The sequence below is a fragment of the Diaphorina citri genome, unplaced genomic scaffold (genome assembly GCF_000475195.1).
Source record: "Diaphorina citri unplaced genomic scaffold, Diaci psyllid genome assembly version 1.1 scaffold155, whole genome shotgun sequence".
Taxonomy (NCBI): Eukaryota; Metazoa; Arthropoda; class Insecta; order Hemiptera; family Psyllidae; genus Diaphorina; species Diaphorina citri.
In genome coordinates this window covers 271,473-296,568 of record NW_007377592.1, presented here as the reverse complement: position 1 = coordinate 296,568, position 25,096 = coordinate 271,473, and the positions used below count along the sequence as shown (strand labels likewise).

The following is a 25,096-nucleotide window of genomic DNA, read 5'->3' as shown; positions in this document are numbered from 1 at the left end:
CATCCGTATCTGTCAGTTCTACCTGATAGTGTGTGTGCTCATCAGGTAGCAGGTAGACCTAACAGGCGGACCTGTCTATCTAAAAAATCTCAGTCAGAAGGTTAGTAGCCCTTAGTCAGACTAAAGTGAGCCTTAACAACCTTTCCAGCCGCACCTGTCAGTTCTACCTGATAGTGTGTGTGTGTGTGTGCTCATCAGGTAGCAGGTAGACCTGACAGGCGGACCTGATCAGATCTTGTGTTCATCAGGTAGACCTAACAGGCGGACCTGTCTATCTAAAAAATCTCAGAAGGTTAGTAGCCCTTAGTCAGACTGAAATGGGCCTTAACAAAGCGCCCTACATAGCCCAGGGCGCCACACGAGGTTCTCGGGCTCAGCCTCCTCTTGAGGATAAGGAAGGTGGCTAACTTCAACAAGGTCAGAATGACTAGTAGTGCTAGCACATCAAGCCAGTAGTTACAATTCTCCATACCAACGCGTACTAGAAGCAGATTGGGGTGGCGTAGGTCACAGAATACTTCGGAATCGGGACAGCGTAGCTTGGGTCGATCTTCATACAGTGATAGAACAATACCTGGGGGAATGAGAGGGAGAGGAAAGGTTAGAATTATTATTACTTTTTGTCCTGTCTTCCTTCTCTCTTCGATTTCGGGACGATAAGACCATAGCAGTTACAGTTCCCTCTGTCAAACCTCTTAGAAAAAAAAAAACTATTTCAATCAATCAATCCATTATTGTGTATTTTCCACAGTCGTATACTCGACCTGTACGCGGCTCAGAACCAATGGCTAGATGAACTCCTAGCTGAGAGAAGACCAGGGGATAGGACCATTGTGTTTCAGCATATACCTTGGTTTGTGCAGAGTCTGCATGAGGAGGAGGTGTATGGGAATGTGGGGGAGGGGGAGAGGGTGAAGATGCTGGAGAAATTGTATGCTGCGGGTAAGTACTGAAAAGCACACTTCTGTGGCCGAGTGGTCAAGAGCACCCGATTTTGAAAATTTGGACCGATTGCAATACTTTCATTACTAGTATAGCTCCGCTATACTGTAGTAATAGAAAGTAAAAAGCTCTTAGTTAAATAAAACTTTTGCAATTGGGTAAAACTTTATAGACAAAAGATCGATTTTTAAGTAAAAAAAAAGTTTTGAAAAATCCAAATCTGAGGTCAAAACTCCTACAGTTAATGTGGCGTCATCTCATCCCGTACGGGAGATGTCAGAGTTCAAGATTTACCGGTATTTTTTAAATCGATCTATCTCGGGATCTAGAAGTCGTAGAAGAAAAATAAAAAAATATCCCTAGATCCTCATTTTTTAGCTGACTTAGAAACCTCACCCAAGTAAGCGCAACTGTTCTATTTCAGTCTCAACTTACAATAGAGGAGAGCTGGTAACATGGGGATGTACATGAAAACGATGGTACATATGAAACAGAACCCGAACATGAACAGAGTCTTCGATCCATCCTGGGCCATGTTTAGGAACATCCCCCCTGTTACTATCGACATGAACAGAATCAGTACACACTTCAAGATGACCACTTTCTGAAACATCAACCAATCAATGAATCAATCAACCACCAGATAAAAGATAAAGTGGGTTAAAATAGATAAAATTAAATGTTATTATTATTTTTCTACCAATAAGATAGAAGATAGAATGGTTTTAAAGAGGAAACTCTCTAACTGCTAAGGTCTCATCGTCTCGAAAACAAAGAGAGAAAGAAGACAGGATAGGAGAAAGCCAGCCTTTCCGAGAACCTTATCTCTTCAGGATAAAATCTGCCTCGGGCGGGAATCGAACCTGCAACCGAGCGTTTACAAGGCAGACGCGCTACCTACCAAGCTTATAACTAGGCTGGCTGGGTTAAAGTTATTGTGCTCAGCCGTTCCGAGAACGATTATTATCTGTTTAGGATAAAATCCTTTTTTCCGAGATAATATGAGTGAACAAAACAGAATCAAGAGTCAAAAAATTAATCTCAGAATAGATTTCACTTACGATTTCCCTATAGTTCTGTAGCATCATTCTGAGGAACAGTACATAGAATTGTGTCCAGGCTGAACTGTCAAACTCATACACATTCTTGCCTACTGCATCGTATTGAGATGGTCTCTTGATAAGGTGTTCTTTATCTGAAACAAAACACGGAATTCAAATTAGAAAATCATCGTTTTTTCAATGTGGCAAAAAAATAAATAAAATAGGTACCTATTAAAAGTGTGGTAAAGTAAGAGAATAATCCAGTATCCACACATATAATGGCATAATAGTCATAATAGACGCCGTCGATCATGTGTGGAGTTGTGGACACAGCCTAAAGAACCAGTTAATGGCGGATCACTGAAGTTAAGCAACGTTGCACGTGGTTGCTGGTATTTAGAAGGGTGACCATCTGGGCTGCTGGCTTTTCCCGGCCTTTCTCAGATTAATGTGAGGAGGCTGGTAGTTGTTACCTGAATGTTGTTGGGCGAGAGGTAGTTGCTTGTTCCACCTGTATATTCTACCGTTGTCTATACTGAGCATCATTTTCTCGTTGAAATTCCCGTACTCTCCACTCGACACTTCTATCACTGAAACAGTACACGGAATATAGTGTTAGGGTGTTTGTAGGAGATGAGTTTTTCTCAAACAAATCGGCTATGAACTGCTTAGCCGCTTAGGTAATGCCATTAAATTCGACAGCAAACGCAAGTTTTACCTGCACTATATCTGTTTCTGTTATTAACCCCCTTTTGTTGTTGTAGCGACAGGCAAAATCCAATCAATCGTTTGTCAATTCAAGGAAATTGCAAGCTTGGGTTTTATTCAGAGGTTAATGACTGACAATGTTGTAGGGTTCTTTGGGCATTTTGGTATGTAGTCTTCTTTGGGCCCCCTTTTGGTCAGTTTTAACTGCACTTATGTTATTACAAGTTATGTTGAACATTTAAAGCACAATTATTACTATTGTCTTATTAGAATAAACGAAAAACATAAACTTACTGAAATCGGCGGGGTTGTAATGTCGCGGACAGTGAATGTTGAGCGACGCAAGATACGGCACTACATCTTGTCCAAGGCCCGCGAACATACACTGACCCTCCGCCACTAGATAGACGTGTGAAAACTGAGCGAATAACCGGGCACTGGGGGTATGAATGGAACAAATAACAGTACGTCCCCCACTGGCTAACATACTGAGCAGAGATACACATTGGGAGCTGGACAGATCATCTAGACCTCTGTAATAGCATAGAATAAAATTGTGGAATTGAATAGATTAATAATAATAGAATAAATATATATACCTATGTAATACAATGGACCCACTGTAATTAGAAAGCCAGCCGCTCCAAAAACCAACCTTATCTGTTGAGGACAAATTTCGCCCCGGGCGGGAATGAAACCTTACAAGGCAGGCGCGCTACCAAGTGAACTAGGAAAAAAGAGCAATGAAACAACTGTAACATTAGAGTAGTGCGGTCTGTGTCGTAGCATGCCCATCCCGTAGTATGTCTCTCATTAGATGGGCGAGAAGAGACAGAATACTTTACATTTAGGTGGTGGGTCAACGCAAGAGCACCAGAAAGTAACCCGTAAAGGCTTATACCTGCTTGGGGGATTTTTTTCACATTTTCTCACACAAATGAGCTCAGATCTTGAAATTTGTCGCGACGACCTATGAACTCAAAGCGAGAAGGTACTGATTTTCTTTAATCACGATCGAATAAACTACGGGCTAAAAAATTCCCGGAGGGACGGACCCAGCTTGTTTTTTTTTTCAACTGAGAAATTGATTTCTTCCGTCCTCAAGGTGTGTCCACACAAACATAGTCGATCCACATCGATCGATGCTTGATTAATCGATAGTCGATCGAGGCCGTCGACTATGTGTAAACACACCTTTAGAGCTGGAATCGAACCCGGCATTGGACTCATCACTTACTTGTATCCGGCAAGAACATTGAGTAGAGTACTTTTGCCGGCGCCGGAGGGTCCTAGGATGGCGGTCAGTTCTCCTGATTTAAACAAACCGCTCACACTTCTCAAGATGATTTTTGATCCTGAAACAATGGAGAAAGGGAAGGTACAGTTAGAATTAGGTACATTTATATTATTGTTTACAATCCAAATGCGAGTGCTTTCCATATTGCCACCAACAAGATAAGAGTAGTCATGATGTGATGATTGCCAACATTCGGAACGGATAGGCACTCAAAGAAGAAGAAAATGCGAGTGCGCTAGTCTACTTGACTCGATTCCATAATCGCGAAATCCGCGAACATAATCGCGAAATCCGCAAACATGATCGCGAAATCCGCGAACATAATCGCGAAACCCGCGAACAGAATCGCCAAATCCGCGAACATAATCGCCAAATCCGCGAACATAATCGCGAAATCCGCGAACAAAATCACCATATCCGCGAACATAATCGCGAAATCCGCGAACAAAATCGCGAACATAATCGCCAATTCCGCGAACAAAATCAGCACGTCAAGCCAGTAGTTACAATTCTCCATACCAACGCGTACTAGAAGCAGATTGGGGTGGCGTAGGTCACAGAATACTTCGGAATCCGGACAGCGTAGCTTGGGTCGATCTTCATACAGTGATAGAACGATACCTGGGAGGGAGAGGAGAGGTTAGAATTATTATTACTTTTTGAGAGGTTTGATAGAAGAAACTGTAACTGCTAAGGTCTTATCGTCCCGAAATCGAAGAGAGAAGGAAGACAGGATAGGAGAAAGCCAGCCGTTCCGAGAACGAACCTTATCCCTTAGGCGGATTTTATCCCTTCAGGACAAAATCTGCCCCGGGTGGGAATCGAACCCGCGGCCTAGCGCTTACAAGGCAGACGCGCTATCGACCAAGCTAACTAGGCTGGCTGGTAGAATTCAATGTGTAACAGCCAGCCTAGTTAGCTTGGTTGGTAGCGCGTCTGTCTTGTAAGCGCTAGGCCGCGGGTTCGATTGCCGCCCGGGGCGGATTTTATCCCGAAGGGATAATGTTCGTTCTAGGAACGGCTGACTTTCTCCTATCCTGCGCTTCTCTCTTCGATTTAGGGATGATGAAACCTTAGCAGTAAAAAAGTGCGAGGTAGGACTTTATTGTTAAAACACCTTGAATTAACTAAATAAATGTGTTAAAAAAAGTGTTTTCAGGGTCAACTCAACTTACCTTCCAACCCGTAGCGTAGATAAGAGCCATACATTCCTATTCTGATGAGAGGAGGAATGTGACTGGATCCCGTTCCAAGACCGTAGATAGCAAGCAACATGAATGGTACTGAGAGAGCAGGACCTACGAATACTGAGTTCTGAAACGCACAGAATAGAAGGAAATGATTGCAACTTCACCATATAAAAATACCAAAATCGTGAATAGGTTTTGATGTCAGAAATTACCTTAGGCAATAGTCACGCCCTGTTGTAATTTTGTCATTCGCAAAATGTTAAGCTTCTTCTTTTCTTCGCCTTTTCCCATGTTCAGATGGGGTCGGCGTTTATCGTCGGCCTCTCAATCAGCTTTAGAGTAACCCCTTGAGCCAACTGTTTTTGGCTAAACTAAATTTTCCGAGTGGATGTCCTTTGCACTCAACCTTTGCTATTTCTTTAGCAAGGGAAGTTTCAGATTGGTATCCTCCCTGATTAAAGTCCCCCAGCCAGAATAATAATAGCAATACATTAGAAATAATAAAAGGATAACTCACCACTACGTTGAGTTGAGAGGAGATGGCAAGACCTAGACTCTCCGAGGTCAGGCCTATCAGATAGCAAATGATTGAGAACTTGCCTATCCTGATCCACTCTATTGGCATGTCAGTGATGTAGTACGCTATACTGACGTAGATTACCCCTAACACGAACTGAAAACACAACAATACAAATGGTCTTTATTAGTAATCAGGACAGCATGGGTTCAATTTCAGTCAAAGTATGAAATTCAAAAAGTATAAAACAAAAATTATGTTGGGTGTATCCCTAAAGATACACGAGGCAGAGAACAGTAAAATCGTGGTTTATCGCTAGAGATACACATGGCACTCAACTCCAAAAACATGATATATCGCTAGAAATACACGCGGTAGCCAACTGTATCAGATAGTGTGCGAAGAAAGAAGGAATACAGGATAGGAGAAAGCTAGTCGTTCCGAGAACGAAGATTATCCGTTCAGGATAAAATCCGCCCTGGGCAGGAAGCGAACCCACGACCTATCGCTTACAAGGCTACCAACCAAGTAAGGCTGGTACGATAAAACACCTAGGTTAAGTAACGCGTACCGTGGTGTGTGTCTTACCTGTTGTGGTAGCCTGGATAATGTAAGGGCTAGGTAATATGGACGAAGTCGATACCAGCGGTTGAAATATTCTCGCTTCAGTAACTTCACCTCTTGTGGAACTGAAAATAAGGCTCGCCTGGTAATCAGGAGGGCGTGGGTTCGATCCCAGCCGAGGTATGGAATTTTATCCTCATTTATTTGAGAATTGGACCACATAATAATGGAGCTCTAAGGGTTAGGTGGTAGAGAACGCCTAAGGCGTTAACCTCGCCTAGTGGTTGCGTTCCACTCAAGAGTCTATTATTACTATTATTATTATACTATCTAGAAAAGAAAGGACCAAACTCACGTGGTTGGTTCATCCAGGAAGATGACAGGAGGGTTGTCCACAAGTTCCAGAGCTATTGACAGTCTCTTCTTCTCCCCGCCTGACAGTCGGGAGGTCAGGGTTCGTTTACACTTTAACAGTCTGAGCATTGAGAGGATTTCCGTCACCTGTGGAATTCCAAGAGTGAACCTTACACCGGGAGCAGACCAGTGTCTTGCTGTGGGACTATAAATAGGGATCAGAGCAGCCAAACCCTAACCAGCCTGGCTAGCTGGATGTTACATCATGCTTCAAAGGAATAGCACAGATCCTCATGATGGTTGACTGTAGTTCGGGACGGGCCAAGTAATCTTGGCCAGAGACCATCAAACCCCCTTGATGCAGCTACACCACTACAACAGCAACAATAAATAATGGTCGAGTATAATCTTCGTCACAACTTCAATACTCAATATTGCCCACCTCTGTGGCCGAGTGGTTAAGAGCACTGACTCTCAACCCGGAGGTGCTGGGTTCGAATCCAGGTGGGGCGGAAACTTTTTGCTATGTATTTTAAAATAGTATTTACAAAGGATGTCAAAATTAAATAAATTCATTAATAGGAAACTTTCTGACTTACCTTAGATATGATAAACACGAGAATCTCAGTCTTCTGATAGTCTGGTAAGTTGGCAGCAAACTCACCTGAAATTAATGGAAGTGGAATGAAATTTATAAGCGAGATACATAGCGGATTAGCTCACTAAGAAAGGTTCCTTAAGGACTCCACTTTAGCTCGATCTTTAGAAGAGATGAGGTAAAGAAAAATGTTTCACCGTCTTTTTTATCGTTTTACTTCGTAGCAATGAAACAAGTGCTACATTAGACTCGTGTGGTCTGTGTCGTAATATGCCTCTCATTAGATGGGCAAGAAGGGACACAATACAGACAAGTCTTCCCATTTAGGCACTGGATCAAGACGAGACCACCAAAAAGTATCCCAATGAAACATTATGAAATAGGGTATGAGTGCAAATTTTCGTTAACGGTGAGAATCGAACACAGAATTTTCTGGAAATTCGGTATTTGAAAGACAGTGGTTGGTTCTTAATAATCTTGATCTACAGGTTGTAACACTTGTAACTTAATCTACAGGTCGTAACACTTGTAACTTAATCTACAGGTTGTAACACTTGTAACTTAATCTACAGGTCGTAATACATATAGGTACAGACTGTATGTTGTGCTTACCCAGAGCAAAGATAAGGGCTTCCTGGTAGAGCTTCTCTTCTTCGTCCTCATCTGGTAATCGCACAACACTCTCCTTCAATTGCATCAGAATAGCGTGCACCACCTACGTAGAAAACAATAAATCAATCAGTTCCCCGATTAAATTTTCATACACGACTTGGACTCGCACCACCAACCCACACATCCAAAGGGCACCGCGCTAATCACAACACCAATGAATGGCGATTATTAGTTAGGTTTTTGGGGGTACACCATTGAAGTTGGATCGAGGGAAAAAGCCTATGGAATTCTCTTCATAGGGAAGTATTGGACTCACAAAGTCTAGGAACATTCCTTCCTCCCTGGTAAAATATTTAAAAGGCTCACAGTGAAAGATAAGATCAGTGGTTCGGTGGTAGAGCTCCTTCAGGAGAACTCTGCCACAGACTTTCTTTCAAGTAAGTCTGAAAAATTCAGCATGTGAAAAGTGAAGTTTTTCACACCAAAGCTTCTTCAAAGACTGATAGGTGTTAAAGGGACTTCTCACCTAGTTAAATTCCAACAAGATAAAAGTTAATGTGATTTCTCAATTTCTTTAGCCTGATACCATTTGGGATTTTAGGCTGAAGAAATTAAATGGTATCTTATAAGACTAAAGAAATTGAGAAATCACATTGATCTCAGGTGCCATAAGCTGTGTGCAAATACAAAGATAGATCTATCTTAGTATATTACCTCCAGCACGGTAGGTCCAATACTTTCCGAAGCAGCAATCGAGATGGTCAAGCCTCAACTATCGATAGCGTTCGATAGTCAAAACTATCGATAGTTATCGATAGTGCTATCGATAGTTCTCCTCCTCTACTGACAAAGCGTATTTTTTATAGATGACTCGTTCCTCATGAAATACGCTCTTTCACATGGCAGATTAGTTTCATTCATTCACTTGTGGTTATAAAATGAATTTTAAAAATTGCCGCCGGGACAGCTATCTCACGTCGTCCGAGCTCATCTCAGCCCTGTTCATAAACACAGCCTCATACGTCACACGCTGGACTGCGCTGCTGACAAATAGAGGAGGAGAACTATCGATAGTCGGCGCCATCGATAGTTATCGATAGTTTTCAAAAAAACTATCGATAACTATCGATAGTTTTCGATAGTTCTTTTATTACATATTTCCCTTGTTTTTAAAGGTCTTAAGCTCTAAGGGTTAGGTGGTAGAGAACGCCTAAGGCGTTAACCTCGCCTAGTGGTTGCCTTCCACTCAAGAGTCTATTATTATTATTTGTTATTATTATTCACAGGAAATCGCTCTCACATCCACCACGCTGTCCGATTCACAGAAGTATAACCTACACGCCTTAGTGGCTGCTCTATTCACACTCGTACCTCTAGTATCTCCTATTACTAACATACGGGACTATGTGAATAAAACCATAGCCGCCCGCCAAGAGCATAAGACCTACCACTTGCTTCCTGAACTACGTATGCACTATGATGTCAAAAGCTCATTGGTAAGTTTTTACTATCCTTATCCTATAGAAAGGAAATAAATGTGTTCGGTCAAAATTTTTGATGTTCTGTTTTTAGTGCCGAAACACGTTTTGAGGTCCTTACGGCCTAAATCCATTGGTTCGTGTGTGTGTCTGCCTATCTTTAAAAAAAATAATTATCTTGAAAACGGTAAGAGCTAGAGACTTGTTTTCTTTTCTTTCTGTAACAGTGAAGCTGTTAACTTCCCGAAGTAGGAAGACGCCAACCGTTCTGAGAACAGAGCTTATCTGTTGAGGAGTTGTCTCGAGCGGTAATCAAATCCGCGACCTAGCGTTAACAAGGAAGGCGCGTTCCCTTCTAAGTTAACTAGGCTGGATAAGTCTAATGGCCATAAGAGTGTTTATAACACTAGCTTTCTAAACAGGAGGTTTCGGAAGATTCTTGGAAAAATTGAAGTTTTTTTTTAAGAATCGATTTTCGCTCTAATAAGCGACGGACTACTGTGATGGTCGTTCAGATACGCCAGTATACAGTTGACTATCAGATGGGAGTACTGACTCTGTACTGAGTACATGAGCATGCGCAGAACATGTGTGGCGAAGATGTTGGGGTTCCAGAGGGCATGGTGGTCGAAGTGGATAAGGACGGGCTGGATAACGTTCTTCACGTGGTTGAACGAGGCTCGGGACATGAGCTCACGCAGACAGGTTTCCGCCAGGGCAGGAGGGTCTTCCTGGAAAGCGTGAACGAATGAGAGAACATTCTCAAATAATACTCGTATCTCAGGCGGGTTATCAACGCAATATGAAGAAATAGGTGTACGTTGAAATGAAATCCAAGGCCGGCCATCTCGCTCGAAAACTGGAAAATTAGTGCTGGTTTTTATCTTTCTCACGATTAAAAAATAAAAAAGCAATGGACTGGAAAAATGGAGGTCTTATCGTCCCGAAATCGAGAGGAAGACAGAATAACAGAAAGCCAGCCGTTCCGAGAACGGACCTTATCGGGATAAAGTTCACCTCGAGCGGAAATGGATTCCGGTACCTGGCGCTTACAAGGCAGACGCGCTACTTTCCAATCAAACTACATAGGCTGACTGATCAAGCTTCATTTCTTCATTTGTATTTATTTACCTATAAGTAAATAATTATGTAAATGTACCTATAAATAATTATGTAAATTAAGTTTGATGGAATCGTTGAATAAATAATGGGTATCGAGTACCTACCTCTAAATATAAATAAATATGTAACAGCGTTGACGCTAAAGTAGGGGAAGTGGAATGAAAAACACGCGTCGGGTTCGCATCGCACCCACGTCGGAATGAAAAACAGACCTCTCGTCACTGAAAATCTTAGTAGTTATACAGTGACGTTGAATCCGTGGGAAAATAGTGCTTATTTATACGGATTTAGCAAAAGGCTAACAAAGTTGTATTTTAATTTCGGAAATTGAGAAGAAGTTACCAAAGGACGGATTCTCTATCATTTCTTAGCCTAGCCACTCATTATCTGGTAGACCTGACAGGTACACCTCATACTGAGTGGCTGGCCTTACCTGTATTCTCATGATAACTCGAATGAAATCCACCACAGTATCATCACTAATCAGTTCAATACACAACAGTGTCAGAGTTGTATACAGCACCTAAAGCAAAAGATATAGAAGAAGAAATAAATAAAAATGTAAATGTAAATGCAGTTTCTTTGTGTTATTATATCACAACTTTGGTGCCCACTGCAGCATTGTAGGATTTTTCCCAATATCTCAATAATCCTAACATCCAATGTTTACCTACCATGCTGGCACCGGTCGCTATGCGTATTTATATGTCATAGCTACTCATTTTCCTCACGAGGCTGAGTGGGCCCCGCAACATCCAGTCACGAAATCAATCATTTGCATGATACAAATTTCTTGACCCCGCCGGGAATCGAACCCGGGTCTCCCGCGTGCAAGGCGAGTGCAGTGACCACTACGCCATGGGAGCTGACTGGAGAAATAAATAAAAGAAAAAATAGGATAACAATTTAATGTTCCAGAACAGTACATCATGTACTTACTTGGTGGAATAACAGAAGATCAAGCGTGCCGGGAGGCGCGCGAACATCAAGAATTCGAAGCGTCAACCGGCCTATATTAACACGAAACAGAATTTCAGCGTTTTTCGACATTTTCACCTCAACTTTTCTCCCACTTCCCTTCAACTTTAAGCAAATTTTATTTGATATTCCTGGTCGGACGTGAAAATAGAAGCGAAATCTCCAAAACCCGAACTTTCTACGATTAGTAAAGGAAAATTGAATAAAAAATCCATTTTTATTATCATTACCTCGTAGTTCTCCACACAATTATTATCGAGTTCCAACGATTGACAAATACTCCGATAGAGTTCGCCACCATGTTTCTTAATGAAGACACTGTCGGTATGAGAGGGCTTGTCTATCATCAGTTCCAGAGACTCCGGGTGTATGGTCGGCTTGTGCAGTTTGGACAGGTTCTCGTGACGGTCTAGTAGGGTGTGGATCACCTGGAATGGAAAAGGGGGTTTATAATTTGGAGAAAAAAGAAAAAAAAGAAGGAATTTTAATTGTGTTAAGCATAAATGCTTGTCACAAATGTCGTTCCCTGCTAATGCACTACGCTCAATTTTATTATTTGACTTGGACTCGAACCACCAACCTCCAGATCCGAAGTCCACCAAGCTAACCACTACACCACTGAGGCTGGAATGGAAAGGGTGTTTATATTTTATACTATTTAGAGTGTTAGAGGTAAAACACCCAATAATCGTTATCGTACCAATAATCGCCACACTTTTAGAGGCCCACTCTGTACGATTGAAACAGGTGCTCGTGTGGTCTGTATCGTAGCATGCCCATCCCGTAGTATGCCTCTCATCAGATGGGCGATAAGAGACACAATACTTCCCATTTATGTGCTGGGTTAATACGAGAACACCAGAAAGAAACCCGTTGAAATATTTGTAATCAAAAAATGAGTACAAAATTTTTGTCCATGGTGGTCATCGAACCCTTGACCTTCTGCATGGCAAGCAAGCGCGTTACCACCAGGTTATGCTTAGGTAAAGATAAGTCATGAATGTCCATCTTATAAGAAGTCACAATGAAATTGGAGTTTACAGAATGGTCTTGAATTGCTTCAAATCCTTTTACATCAGGAAATTGTATCCTTTTTATTAGACAGGTACATTGTTACATGGAGGAACATGACTGGGAACCTGAAACAAATAAAAATTCCCATGTCAAAAATATTGTCTCCTTCACAGCTGTTTCAGACATTTGGTGCCAAGCTCACATTAACCTCACATAGCCTAATTGGGGCTGGGATAAGTCAGCTGTGCTGAACAGCAATAAATCAGGGGGGTCTTTTTAGCTAAATACTAGTAATAATGATTTTCCTCACAAACCTGAGTATGCTCTGAAATGTATTTGGTCATGATAACATCCTTTGGTCAATCAGTCATGTTGTTATTTTATGGTTTACCTGCACAGGAGACATTAATACATGTGGACCATTGTTTCTTTTGGCTATGGTTAGTGAAATGATCACTACACCCTGGATGTTAATAGGCATCCACAATGCAGAACCAAAACATCAACCCTAGCCTAGTCGCAACCCACGAGAAAATAAACAAACCTTGTTACTGAATAGAAGCATCCTCAATGAGGCCTTGACCAAAGCTCTAACCAAAGTACTAACCCTCGGAGAAAATAAAGAAATTGAGCCGAGTATTTTTTCTGCGAGGGTTCCATCGTGGACACACTGGAGTGAAGGTTGATGGTCCAGGGTCTAGACTAGGGTCCATGGATTATGGTTGTGTTGCACACACACACACACACACACACACACACACACACACACACACACACACACACACACACACACACACACACACACACACACACACACACACACACACACACACACACACACACACACACACACACACACACACACACACACACACACACACACACACACACACACACACACACACACACACACACACACACACACACACACACACACACACACACACACACACACACACACACACACACACACACACTTCTGCAGATCTACATTGGTCCTTCAAGTGCCAGTTTTTTTTCTATTCAGTACAGCTTTCCAAATATCATAGGTTGTCATCCATCCATCCATATCAACCATCATCAAATGGTTTTGAGATATTGAGGACTGACTTTGCTGTTCACAGTGGGAAAATTGTGAACTGTGGATAACTAAAGGATTTTACCCTCTTGAGAAGGATTTACAGTTGTAAAACCGGAGAGTATATCCTTTAGGGTGAACTATCTTATTAAAGCCAGGTAGTGAAATAGGTGAATCATCAAAGTCAATATTTTGTTGACCTCCGAAGCAGTAGGTATTCAGAGGTGTGACAAAATCAAAAACCACTTTTATTCTGCATTAGTGTTTAGGGAATGTTCTGATGGACTTCTTGTACTTACCATAGAGACTTGGGTGGTAACATTACTCAAATAAAAAGAGAAAAACTCTTATCAGTAAATATCAGTTTTTTCTACTTTCCATTTTGACCATTTTTTTGCTTCCGTTTTAAAATTTCCCGCGTTGGAAGGTTCGAGAAAACTATTATGTCCATTGTTAGCCATAGCTTCCAGCTCCGTATTCTTCAAATATTCTCCCAGCTCGGTTTCGCTGAAGTAGATGTCTGTCTCGTTCAGAGGGACCTGTAATGAACGAAACAGAGTGATAACACCTCCGATCCCAAACAGACGGAAATAAAATATATCCTACCTAGAATCAAAATTTCCGTTAGGCAAAGCTAGCGTTATACTCGGAAGTGGAGGTTGGTTGTTGATTTGCTTAAAATTTTGGACCAATCAAAAAAGCTGAAAGAAATTCAGAGTGTGTCATCCACATGTTGATTGGCTAGGCTTATTTGCTCCTTTGACCTTAAGGATAGGGGAAAGTCAGACGTTCCGGGAAAGAACATTATCTGTTTACGATAAAGTTCGTCCCGGACGGGAATCGAACCCGCGATTTAGAGCTTACAAGGCAGGAGCGCGAAGCAGACGCTACCTTTCGAGCTAACGAAAAATACTTGTAAACTTACCAATGAGCTTTTAACATCATAGTGCATACGTAGTTCAGGAAGCAAGTGGTAGGTCTTATGCTCTTGGCGGGCGGCTATGGTTTTATTCACATAGTCCCGTATGTTAGTAATAGGAGATACTAGAGGTACGAGTGTGAATAGAGCAGCCACTAAGGCGTGTAGGTTATACTTCTGTGAATCGGACAGCGTGGTGGATGTGAGAGCGATTTCCTGTGAATAATAATAATAGACTCTTGAGTGGAAGGCAACCACTAGGCGAGGTTCACGCCTTAGGCGTTCTCTACCACCTAACCCTTAGAGCTCCATTGTTATGTGGTCCAATTCTCAAATAAATGAGGATAAAATTCCATACCTCGGCTGGGATCGAACCCACGCCCTCCTGATTACCAGGCGAGCGTCTTGACCACTACGCCACCGAGGCAGGTGAAGGGAGAGAAATGGTTAAAACACAGACTTCCACAACGAGAGAATCGTATTTTAAATAATAGTGCTTTAGCCAGTGGCGATGTCACGTTTAAATCACAAGACGTGGTATTCAGATCGGCGACCATTTGGCAATCGAGTGCTAGATTTTCCCGGCTCCACTCAGGCTGGGTGAGGTAAATGTGAGGAGGGTAGCTTGTCACCGAATGAAGGGAGGTTTTGAAAGGGAAAAAAAAAAAAAAAAAAAAAAAAAAAAATAGAGTGTTTCACCGCCGTTTTATTTCGTAGAAATGAAACAACTGCTACATTAGACACATGTGGTCTGTGTCGTAGCATGGCCACCTCGTAGTATGCCTCCGACCCGGCATAGCTTGTCTCCGATTGGAGGAAAAACCTTCGTCCCTAAAAACCTTAGCAGTTACGTTCCGGAAGCGAAGAGACAAGGAAGACAGGATAGGAGAAAGCCAGCCGCTCCGAGAACGAACCTTATCTGTTTAAGATAAAATCCACCCCGGGCGGGAATTGAAGCCGCGACCTAACGCTTACAAGACGGGCTTACCCTCCAAGCTAACTAGGCGGACGCATCCAATATTTATTTGAAGTTTATTTTTTTATATATACCTACAATAAATCAATTTTTATTTATTTTCAAACATATACAATAACTCTCGCTCTATTGACGATTTTACTCTTTGTCTAAACTGTAGACATAATTGAAGGTACTTACAGTTTCTAGTTTCTGAGCTTTGGTTTGTGAGTTGCCCAGTTTGAGATGAGCTGCTATCATCATAGATTCGAGTACAGTGATGCCAGGCTGGAGCAGATCCTCCTGCATTATGTACCGGGATAGCTTGCGGAACTGCTTGACATCCTGCGGCTGACTGTTGATGAGAATTTGCCCGCTTGCGTTGCCCACTCTGGAAAACATAAAGGTTTCGGATAAGTAGGTATAGATAATATGAATGCTCACCTCTGTGGCTGAATGGTCAAGAACACTGCCTCTCAAACCGGAGGCCCAAATTCCATCCGGGACAGAAATGTTGACCAAGTTTCGTTTCGAATCGTACCTATTAATTGTTATTGATTACTGCACATCATGACTACTATGTTTCGAAGCGTCGCCATTTTAAATCAGTGTGGAAATCTGGGTTTGAGCCCACAGACTTTCGTTTCCTAGGCAAAAACTGAGTTTCATTTTGATTTGGTTGGTAATCGAACCTTCTGCTTGCTAGGCCAACAGACCAATAGGCACCGAAGGTTGAATCGTTCTCTGATAATAACATTCAACGGACATAATAGTTTACTTGTAAAATTATTGGCAGTTTGATAGAATCACGTACATATGTAGTAATGTACTATTCCTATCTCTACACAGAAAGATAAGTGCTGTCGGGTTGCCCAATATGATTTGAAATGACTAGCTTGCCCAATATTATTGAAATTACTAGGTTGCCCAATATTTCGAAATGTAAAGCTCGCTAGATCACTGAACTTTCTAGGTAGGTAGTTAGTTTTATAAAGGTGCCTACAGACGACACGACGCGTTTATCTGTCAAAATGGACTGAAACCAATGGACGCAGCCCATTGTCTGCCTTTAAATAAAATACTTATTTCGGTATTTATTTATGAACTTAGCAAGCCTAGTTAGGGTAGCGCTCCTGCCTTGTAAGCGCTAGGTCGCGGGTTCGATTATCGAACGAGGCGACCATTATTCTAAAAAGATAGGGTTCGTTCTCGGCTGGTTTTCTCCTATCTTGTTCTCCTCTTTTCGATTTCGGGACGATAAGAGACCCTAATATCGAAAAATATCGATATGTAGTAATATATGAAAAATATCGATATGTAGTAATATCGATATTTTACTTTCGATATATCGGTAATATCGATATTTACTTTCGATATATCGATATCGGAAATATCGATATTTTTATAAATATCGCCCATCCCTAGATAAGACCAATGTGGTTACAGTTCTCTCTATCAAATTGGAGGCAAATGAATTCATCGTCTGTAGGAACTTTAACATTCAGTAAGATGGAAACTAGAGTACCATATGATTATCTCAATTATGTGTCGGTCATAGTTTATACTGCGTTGATTCGGCCAATTAAGTTTTAATATCACCAGAAATAAATGCATTAATAGAATTACACATCTGGGCCTACCTGTAATAATTCCATCTTTTGAAATCCATTTGAATTCATCTGAATTTCAATAACCTGGAAACTAGAGTACCATATGATTATCTCAATTATGTGTCGGTCATAGTTTATACTGCGTTGATTCGGCCAATTAAGTTTTAATATCACAAAAAATAAATGCATTAATAGAATTACACATCTGGGCCTACCTGTAATAATTTCATCTTTTGAAATCCATTTGAATTCATCTGAATTTCAATAACCTTGTGTGAAACAACTTGAGTGTATGTAAGTACGTATGTAATATGTATGCTAAAATTACCCTATGTACATATTTATCCTAGGTATTTGCTATTTTCGTAAACGGCATGCATAATAAATTTGTAAAAAAAGGGGAAAGTGGTTAGAATAAACAATTTAATTAGGAATAAGTATGTGTACCCACTTATCACTTAACATTAAGTTTTTTTAATGTATGGTTGTGACAAAGTACATCAGTTGTGAAATAGACAGTATGTACTATATTATGTACCTAAGTCTTAGCCCCTTATTTTGATTACCTGTAAGTCTTAGCCCCTTATTTTGATTACCTGTAAGTCTTAGCCCCTTATTTTGATTACCTAAAAGTCTTAGCCAAATATTTCAACGGGTTACTTTCTGGTGTTCTCGTGTTGACCCAGCACCTAAATGGGGAGTATTGTGTCTCTTCTCGTCCATCGGATGAGAGGCATACTACGGGATGGGCATGCTACGACACAGACCACATGCGTCCAACGTAGCAGTTGTTTCATTGCTACGAAATAAAAACGGCGGTGAAACACTCATCTTTAAAAAAAAAATGTTTTTTTCTACCAAAAAAAAAAGGGGGGGAAAACCCCCTTTTAAAAAAAAAAAAAAAAAAAAAAAAAAAAAAAACTACCCATTTAAGTACCTACTGGGTCAATACAATAACCAGAAAAGAACCTTTGAAAATATTTGCATTTTTTTTTCTTTTTTTTATGGTGGGCATCGAACCCCAAACTTTCTGGTTTCTACAAACCTTACCTCTGTATTTAGATCGGAATTACTACTCTGCAGCGTGGTTACACTGGTATTCTCTGCCCAGCTATGTCTATGATGAAAACTATTATGTCCATTGTTAGCCATAGCTTCCAGCTCCGTATTCTTCAAATATTCTCCCAGCTCGGTTTCGCTGAAGTAGATGTCCGTCTCATTGAGAGGGACCTGAAAGATAAAACTAATTGATTATGCCACATTTCATATTATTCCATTAAATACTCCTCTTCTTCTTTTTCTTCGCCTTTTCCTGTGTACAGACGGGGTCGGCGTTCTTCGTCAGCCCTAACAAGGGTGATTGCTGATTGCTTTGGCCTGATATTTGGTTTTGGCTACAAATTTTACGAGGGGATGCCCCTCGCACTCAACCCTCGCTATTTATTTAGCAAGGGAAATTCAGGCTGGTACACGTTCTCTTTAAAGTCCCCCAGCCAGACTCTATTCATTTCTATTCTATTCTATCACAGGAAAAGCACACACAAGGTTAGGTATTTAGCTACCACTAGTTGCAAACTTTTGTAGTCCTAAGTCTACCTATTTAAAAACTACCGACTAATCCTACTATTAAAATATGTATTAGAGAAAACTTCGAGGAAATTTATGAGAACATTTGTTTTGTTTACTAAAACAAAAGGAACATCACATCTACTATTGAAGTAATGAAACTACCTACATAGGTACATTGTTACATTTTTAAAACAGAGAGATTAAAATTTAAACAGCACTGTTTGTTTACTTGTAAAGTGGTAGGTAAAGATAAGTCATGAATGTCCATCTTATAAGAAGTCACAATGAAATTGGAGTTTACAGCTTGAATTGCTTCAAATCCTCTTACATCAGGAAATTGTATCCTTTTTATTAGACAGGTACATTGGTACATGGAGGAACATGACTGGGAACCTGAAACAAATAAAAATTCCTATGTCAAAAATATTGTCTCCTTAACAGCTATTTCAGACATTTGGTGCCAAGCTCACATTAACCTCACATAGCCTAATAGGGGCTGGGATAAGTCAGCTGTACTGAACAGCAATAAACCATAGGTAAAGATAAGTCATGAATGTCCATCTTATAAGAAGTCACAATGAAATTGGAGTTTACAGAATGGTCTTGAATTGCTTCAAATCCTCTTACATCAGGAAATTGTATCCTTTTTCTTAGACAGGTACATTGGTAAATGGAGGAACATGACTGGGAACCTGAAACAAAAAAAAATTCCTATGTCAAAAATATTGTCTCCTTGACAGCTATTTCAGACATTTGGTGCCAAGCTCACATTAACCTCGCATAGCCTAATTGGGGCTGGGATAAGCCAGCTGTACTGAACTTCAATAAACCAGTGGGACCTCTTTAGCTAAACACTAGTAATAATGATTTTCCTCACAAACCTGAGAATGCTCTGAAATGTATTTGGTCATGATAATATCCTTTAGTCAATCAGTCATGTTGTTATTTTATGGTTTAGCTGCACAGGAGACATTAATACATGTGGACCATTGTTTCTTTTGGCTACGGTTAGTGAAATGATCACTACACCCTGGACATAGTAGGCATCCACAATACAGAACCAAAACAGCAACCCTAGCCTAGTCACAACCCAAGAGAAAATAAACAAACCTTGTTAATGAATAGAACACACACACACACACACACACACACACACACACACACACACACACACACACACACACACACACACACACACACACACACACACACACACTTCTGCAGGTCTACATTGGTCCTTCAAGTGCCAGGTTTTTTTTTCTTTTTACCTATTCAGTACAGCTTTCCAAATATCATAGGTTGTCAAATGGTTTTGAGATATTGAGGACTGACTTTGCTGTTCACAGTGGGAAAATTGTGGACTGTGGATAACTAAAGGATTTTACTCTCTTGAGAAGGATTTACAGTTGTGAAACCGGAGAGTATATCCTTTAGGGTGAACTATCTTATTAAAGCCAGGTAGTGAAATAAGTCGGGGTGGGTGCATTTTTTTTTTTTTTTTTTTTTACAGCCAGAATCAAACACAGACCTTCTGGTAAGTTGGTACTTGAAAGACAGTAGTTGGTTCAATAATCTTGATCTACAGGCTGTAACACTTGTAACTTAATCTACATTCTACAGGTTGTAATACATAATATATAGGTACAGTTTGTATGTTGTGCTTACCCAGAGCAAAGATAAGGGCTTCCTGGTAGAGCTTCTCTTCTTCATCTTCATCTGGTAATCGCACAACACTCTCCTTCAATTGCATCAGGATAGCGTGCACCACCTACGTAGAAAACAATAAATTAATCAGTTCCCCGATTAAATTTTCATGCTTGACGTGGACTCGCACCACCAACCCACACATCCGAAGGGCACCGCGCTAATCACAACACCAATGAATGGCGATTATTGGTTAGGTTTTTGGGGGTACACCATTGAAGTTGGATCGAGGGAAGAAGCCTATGGAATTCTCTTCATAGAGATATATGGAACTCACAAAGTCTAGGAACATTCCTTCCTCCCTGGTAAAATATTTAAAAGGCTCACAGTGAAAGACAAGATCAGTGGTTCGGTGGTAGAGCTCCTTCAGGAGAACTCTGCCACAGACTTTCTTTCAAGTAAGTCTGGAAAATTCAGCATGTGAAAAGTGAAGTTTTTCAAATAAAAGCTACTTTAAAGACTGATGGGATTAAAGAGACTTCTCACATATTTCAATTCCAACAAGATAAAAGTTAATGTGATTTCTCAATTTCTTTAGCCTCAAGATACCATTTAGGCTAAAGAAATTAAATGGTATCTTATCAAAAACCACTTTTATTCTGCATTAGTGTTTAGGGAATGTTCTGATGGACTTCTTGTACTTACCATAGAGACTTGGGTGGTAACATTTACTCAAATAAAAAGAGAAAAACTCTTATCAGTAAATATCAGTTTTTCTACTTTAGTACTTTCCATTTTGACCATTTTTTTTGCTTCCGTTTTAAAATTTCGCGCGTTGGAAAGTTCGAAGTTCATACGTCACACGCTAGACTGCGCTGCTGAAAAAGCGTATTTTTCATAGATGACTCGTTCCTCATGAATAAAATACGCTCTTTCACATGGCAGATTAGTTCCTGTAAAATCCACCAGTCGGAAAACTCACATGTGATTTGTTTTGGTTAAAAAATAAAAATTTTCTTTTTCAACTTTGTGGTGTTTTCCAATTTTCTTCTATTTATTGCTTTCATTTTTGTGGAAAACTCCTTTTGCTTTTTCTCATTTTCAAGTCAGTTTCATCTTCTATTACTTGTGTTCTTCTGAATCTGAAAGCTTACCACCGATTTGCAGGGTCACTTTGTCAAAAAAGCTATTGTACAAACCCAAGGTGTGATGTGAACTACCTCCAGTATCAACAGATTTTTTCAGTCTATCAATAAGAATGGCTGCTATCACCACAGGAACCAACTTTTGCATGAAATGGCAAAACTTTCAAGTCCATTTGGCTTTCGAGCTGTACCAGCTGCTCAAAATGGAGAGCATGGTCGATGTAACATTGAAAGCCGAGGGAGAGGCATTTCAAGCTCACCGAATCATACTGTCAGCATCAAGCCCCTTTTTTCAGGTAAGATATTGAAGTTTGTAGGATAAAATTGATGAAAGTAGAATCGGCAGATAGTGATAATAACATAGCTCTTTTCCTTGAAGTTTGATTTCCCGGGAACTTGATTATTGAGGTCTTGTCAGACTTAAATCAAGAGGACAAGACTCAGGAGAAAGCCAGCCATTCCAAGATCAAACCTTTTGTTTAGGAATGATTGTGCTCTAGGTGGAAATTGAACCTGTGACCTAGCACTTTCAATCAAGGCAGGTGTTCTATGTGCTAAGTAAACTAGGCTGGCTAGGTACCTGTTTGATATACTTATTTACTCGTCTATCAATAAGAATGGCTGCTATCACCACAGGAACCAACTTTTGCATGAAATGGCAGAACTTTCAAGTCCATTTGGCTTTCGAGCTTTACCAGCTGCTCAAAATGGAGAGCATGGTTGATGTAACATTGAAAGCCGAGGGAGAGGCATTTCAAGCTCACCGAATCATACTGTCAGCATCTAGCCCCTTTTTTCAGGTAAGATATTGAAGTTTGTAGGATAAAATTGATGAAAGTAGAATTGGCAGATAGTGATAATAACATAGGTCTTTTCCTTGAAGTTTAATTTCCCACAAACTTGATTATTGAGGTCTTGTCAGACTTGAATCAAGAGAAGGATAATACACAGGAGAAAGCCAGCCTCCAAGATCAAACCTTTTGTTTAGGAATAATTGTGCTCTGGGTGGGAATTGAACCTGTGACCTAGCACTTTCAAGGCAGGTGTTCTACTTATGTGCCAAGTAAACTAGGCTGGTTAGGTAGGTACCTGTTTGATATACTTATTTACTCTTTTAAATTTCAACAAAAATTTAAAATGTGTAATGGGTATCTAGTACCTACCTGTAGATTCATCATTTTCCCCGTCTCTTCAGCCTCAGGCTCTGGATCAGCAGGACTCTGATAATGTCCCGACTCCTGCATATTGAACAGGAGGGACGGGATAATCTTCTCCATATGAGTACTCTCCCAAATATTCTCCACCAAATCGTCCGATACGGTTTTCCGAATCACGCCCTGGATACCTGAAATTGTGGATGAATAAGTAGATATTTAAATATATAATTAAAAAAAGAAACCAAAAAATTTGGGAGAAAAAAAATTTAAAAAAATAAAAAAAAAAAAATATATAATTAAAAAAAAAAAAAAAAAATGTAGACACCTACGTACCTACTACCTACACACCTACCTAATAAATTTCATTTCTTTGAGTTACAATGCTTAAAGTACGAGTGTAAACCCATAATACAGCTTGTTAACATTCAAATGGCTAAAAACAGCTAGAGCTATCAAAAAGAAAAAAAGTCTTCAGAATTGAATTATTGAATTCTTAACAGAATTTGAAATGTTCGAAGCCGGGTCTCCTACGTAGAAGGCGGGTGACGTCTCATCTCTTACCTCGTATTCCCGCTAAGCGCAGTTTATTCCTTTTTGTCACATCAGCATAATTACTATGGCACAGCGCCGAGAACTTTGACACGAAGAAATCATATCGCCTGTGATAACTAGGCGTATCCTCTTCAATATTGGCAAACCTCACAAACGAATTGGTCGCCAGGATTTGCAAGTCCGGGTCGAGAGACTCTAAAAGTTTCTGCACAATCTTGAGAAAGCTTTCAACAAACAGGTTGAGTGTTTGGGAGTGACACGCTGCTAGGAGTTGGTCCATAGCCTCCATGGCTATCACAACATAGCCGTTACGACGTCGAGAAATGTCACGGCTAGCTCTCTGATAGAGATACTCTCCAATACGGTCGAGCTTCTCAGGTGACGACAAAGCGTAGAATGTCAGCTTCTCCATGTTTGTTTTGACGAGACCTTCCTCGGGAGACAGAGGGAAGATGTTGTCGACCAGCCGCTTGTAGCGCGGTCGAAAGCGAGAGAAGCAATTTAGACACATGATGACAGATAGTGGTTAAAAACAATATGAGGCACTTGGTTGGTAGTTGGTAGGTTGGAGGTTACAATATCACAGGAAAAGCACACACAAGGTTAGGTATTTAGCTACCACTAGTTGCAAACTTTTGTAGTCCTAAGTCTACCTATTTAAAAACTATCGACTAATCCTACTATTAAAATATGTATTAGAGAAAACTTCGAGGAAATTTATGAGAACATTTGTTTTGTTCACTAAAACAAAAGGAACATCACATCTACTTTTGAGAGAACCAGCCATAATTCCCCATCTGGTACAAACTCAGGTTTTGAGAAGAAAAGGAGTCTACTAGGGGTACTGAAGTTGTTTCACTTCAGTTGTATCTGATCCGATCCAAGTAGCCAAACTGAATAGGAGCAAGTCTCTCTCTCTTTCTGAGTGTTTTATTGATAATAAAGAGTTGAATCAGTAAAATATTAATAATACAATTGAACAAATAAATGGAAATGGACACGAAGGAGAAGGAACGAAGTTCACAATACATTTTTTAGGATTGTTGTTTTTTATCAATTTTAAAAATCTCGCGCCACATTTCAACCAATCAAAGGGCTTGAAAATTTTCGGAAACGCTGAGCAAAAATCCAGTCTGGCAACAATGGTGAACGAATGTCCAAGTGAATGAGTGTCTGTTCACCCTGTAAAATCCACCAGTCGGAAAACTCACATGTGATTTGTTTTGGTTGGTTAAGTTGGTTTTGGTTAAAAAATTTTCTTTTTCAACTTGTGTTTTTCCAATTTTCTTTTATTTATTGCTTTAATTTTTGTGGAAAACTCCTTTTTTCTCATTTTCAAGTCAGTTTTATCTTCTATTACTTGTGTTCTTCTGAATCTGAAAGCTTACCACCGATTTGCAGGGTCACTTTGTCAAAAAAGCTATTGTACATACCCAAGGTGTGATGTGAACTACGATATTTTGTATAAATTTAAGTTTAATTTTGTTTTTACATTGCTTAGTTAGGCCATAGGTATAAGAATCTAATGAATGTGGAAAAGACGCGATGGTACAATGATTGCCTAATTGATCGATAATCGGCACAGTGCCCACTATGACATTGATGGATACAAGTTTCTTCCCCCCTCTGAGATTAAAGTTCACCAAATTAGATTAAGGCAACCCAATTTGTTGATTTCAAACATTGGATTAAGTTTATCTAATCTAATTTCGAGAACCAGTTAAGTTTAATTATAGTGTGGCATTGCGCATTAAAACATCAAGTGGGGTCGAGATTTTCTGTTCACCGAATTAGATTAAGGCCATTAAGCAACCCAATTTGTTGATTTCAAACATTGGATTAAGTTTATCTAATCTAATTTCTAGAACAAACTAGTTAAGTGTAATTATAGTGTGGCATTGCGCATTAAAACATCAAGTGGGGTCGAGATTTTCTATTGTTTTCTCCACAAGAGTTACATCACTAATTTGGTCATACCACAGATCATTACGACCGTGTCACGTAATCTCACATACCAGTTTCTTATTTCCATTTCTCCAAAGTATGTACT

At 40.2% G+C, this 25,096-nt stretch overlaps 1 long non-coding RNA gene and 1 pseudogene across 1 annotated transcript; both read right to left on the bottom strand.

The window, feature by feature from the left end:
* Positions 1-179: 179 nt before the first annotated feature.
* The window catches only part of LOC103505189, a 37,766-nt pseudogene continuing 12,849 nt past the window's right edge, over positions 180-25,096 (bottom strand).
* LOC113465758 lies at positions 12,472-13,899 on the bottom strand. Its single transcript, XR_003390370.1, has 2 exons — positions 13,795-13,899; positions 12,472-12,542 (listed from the first exon to the last, which is right to left on the bottom strand). It is a non-coding gene; the product is annotated as an uncharacterized LOC113465758 (long non-coding RNA).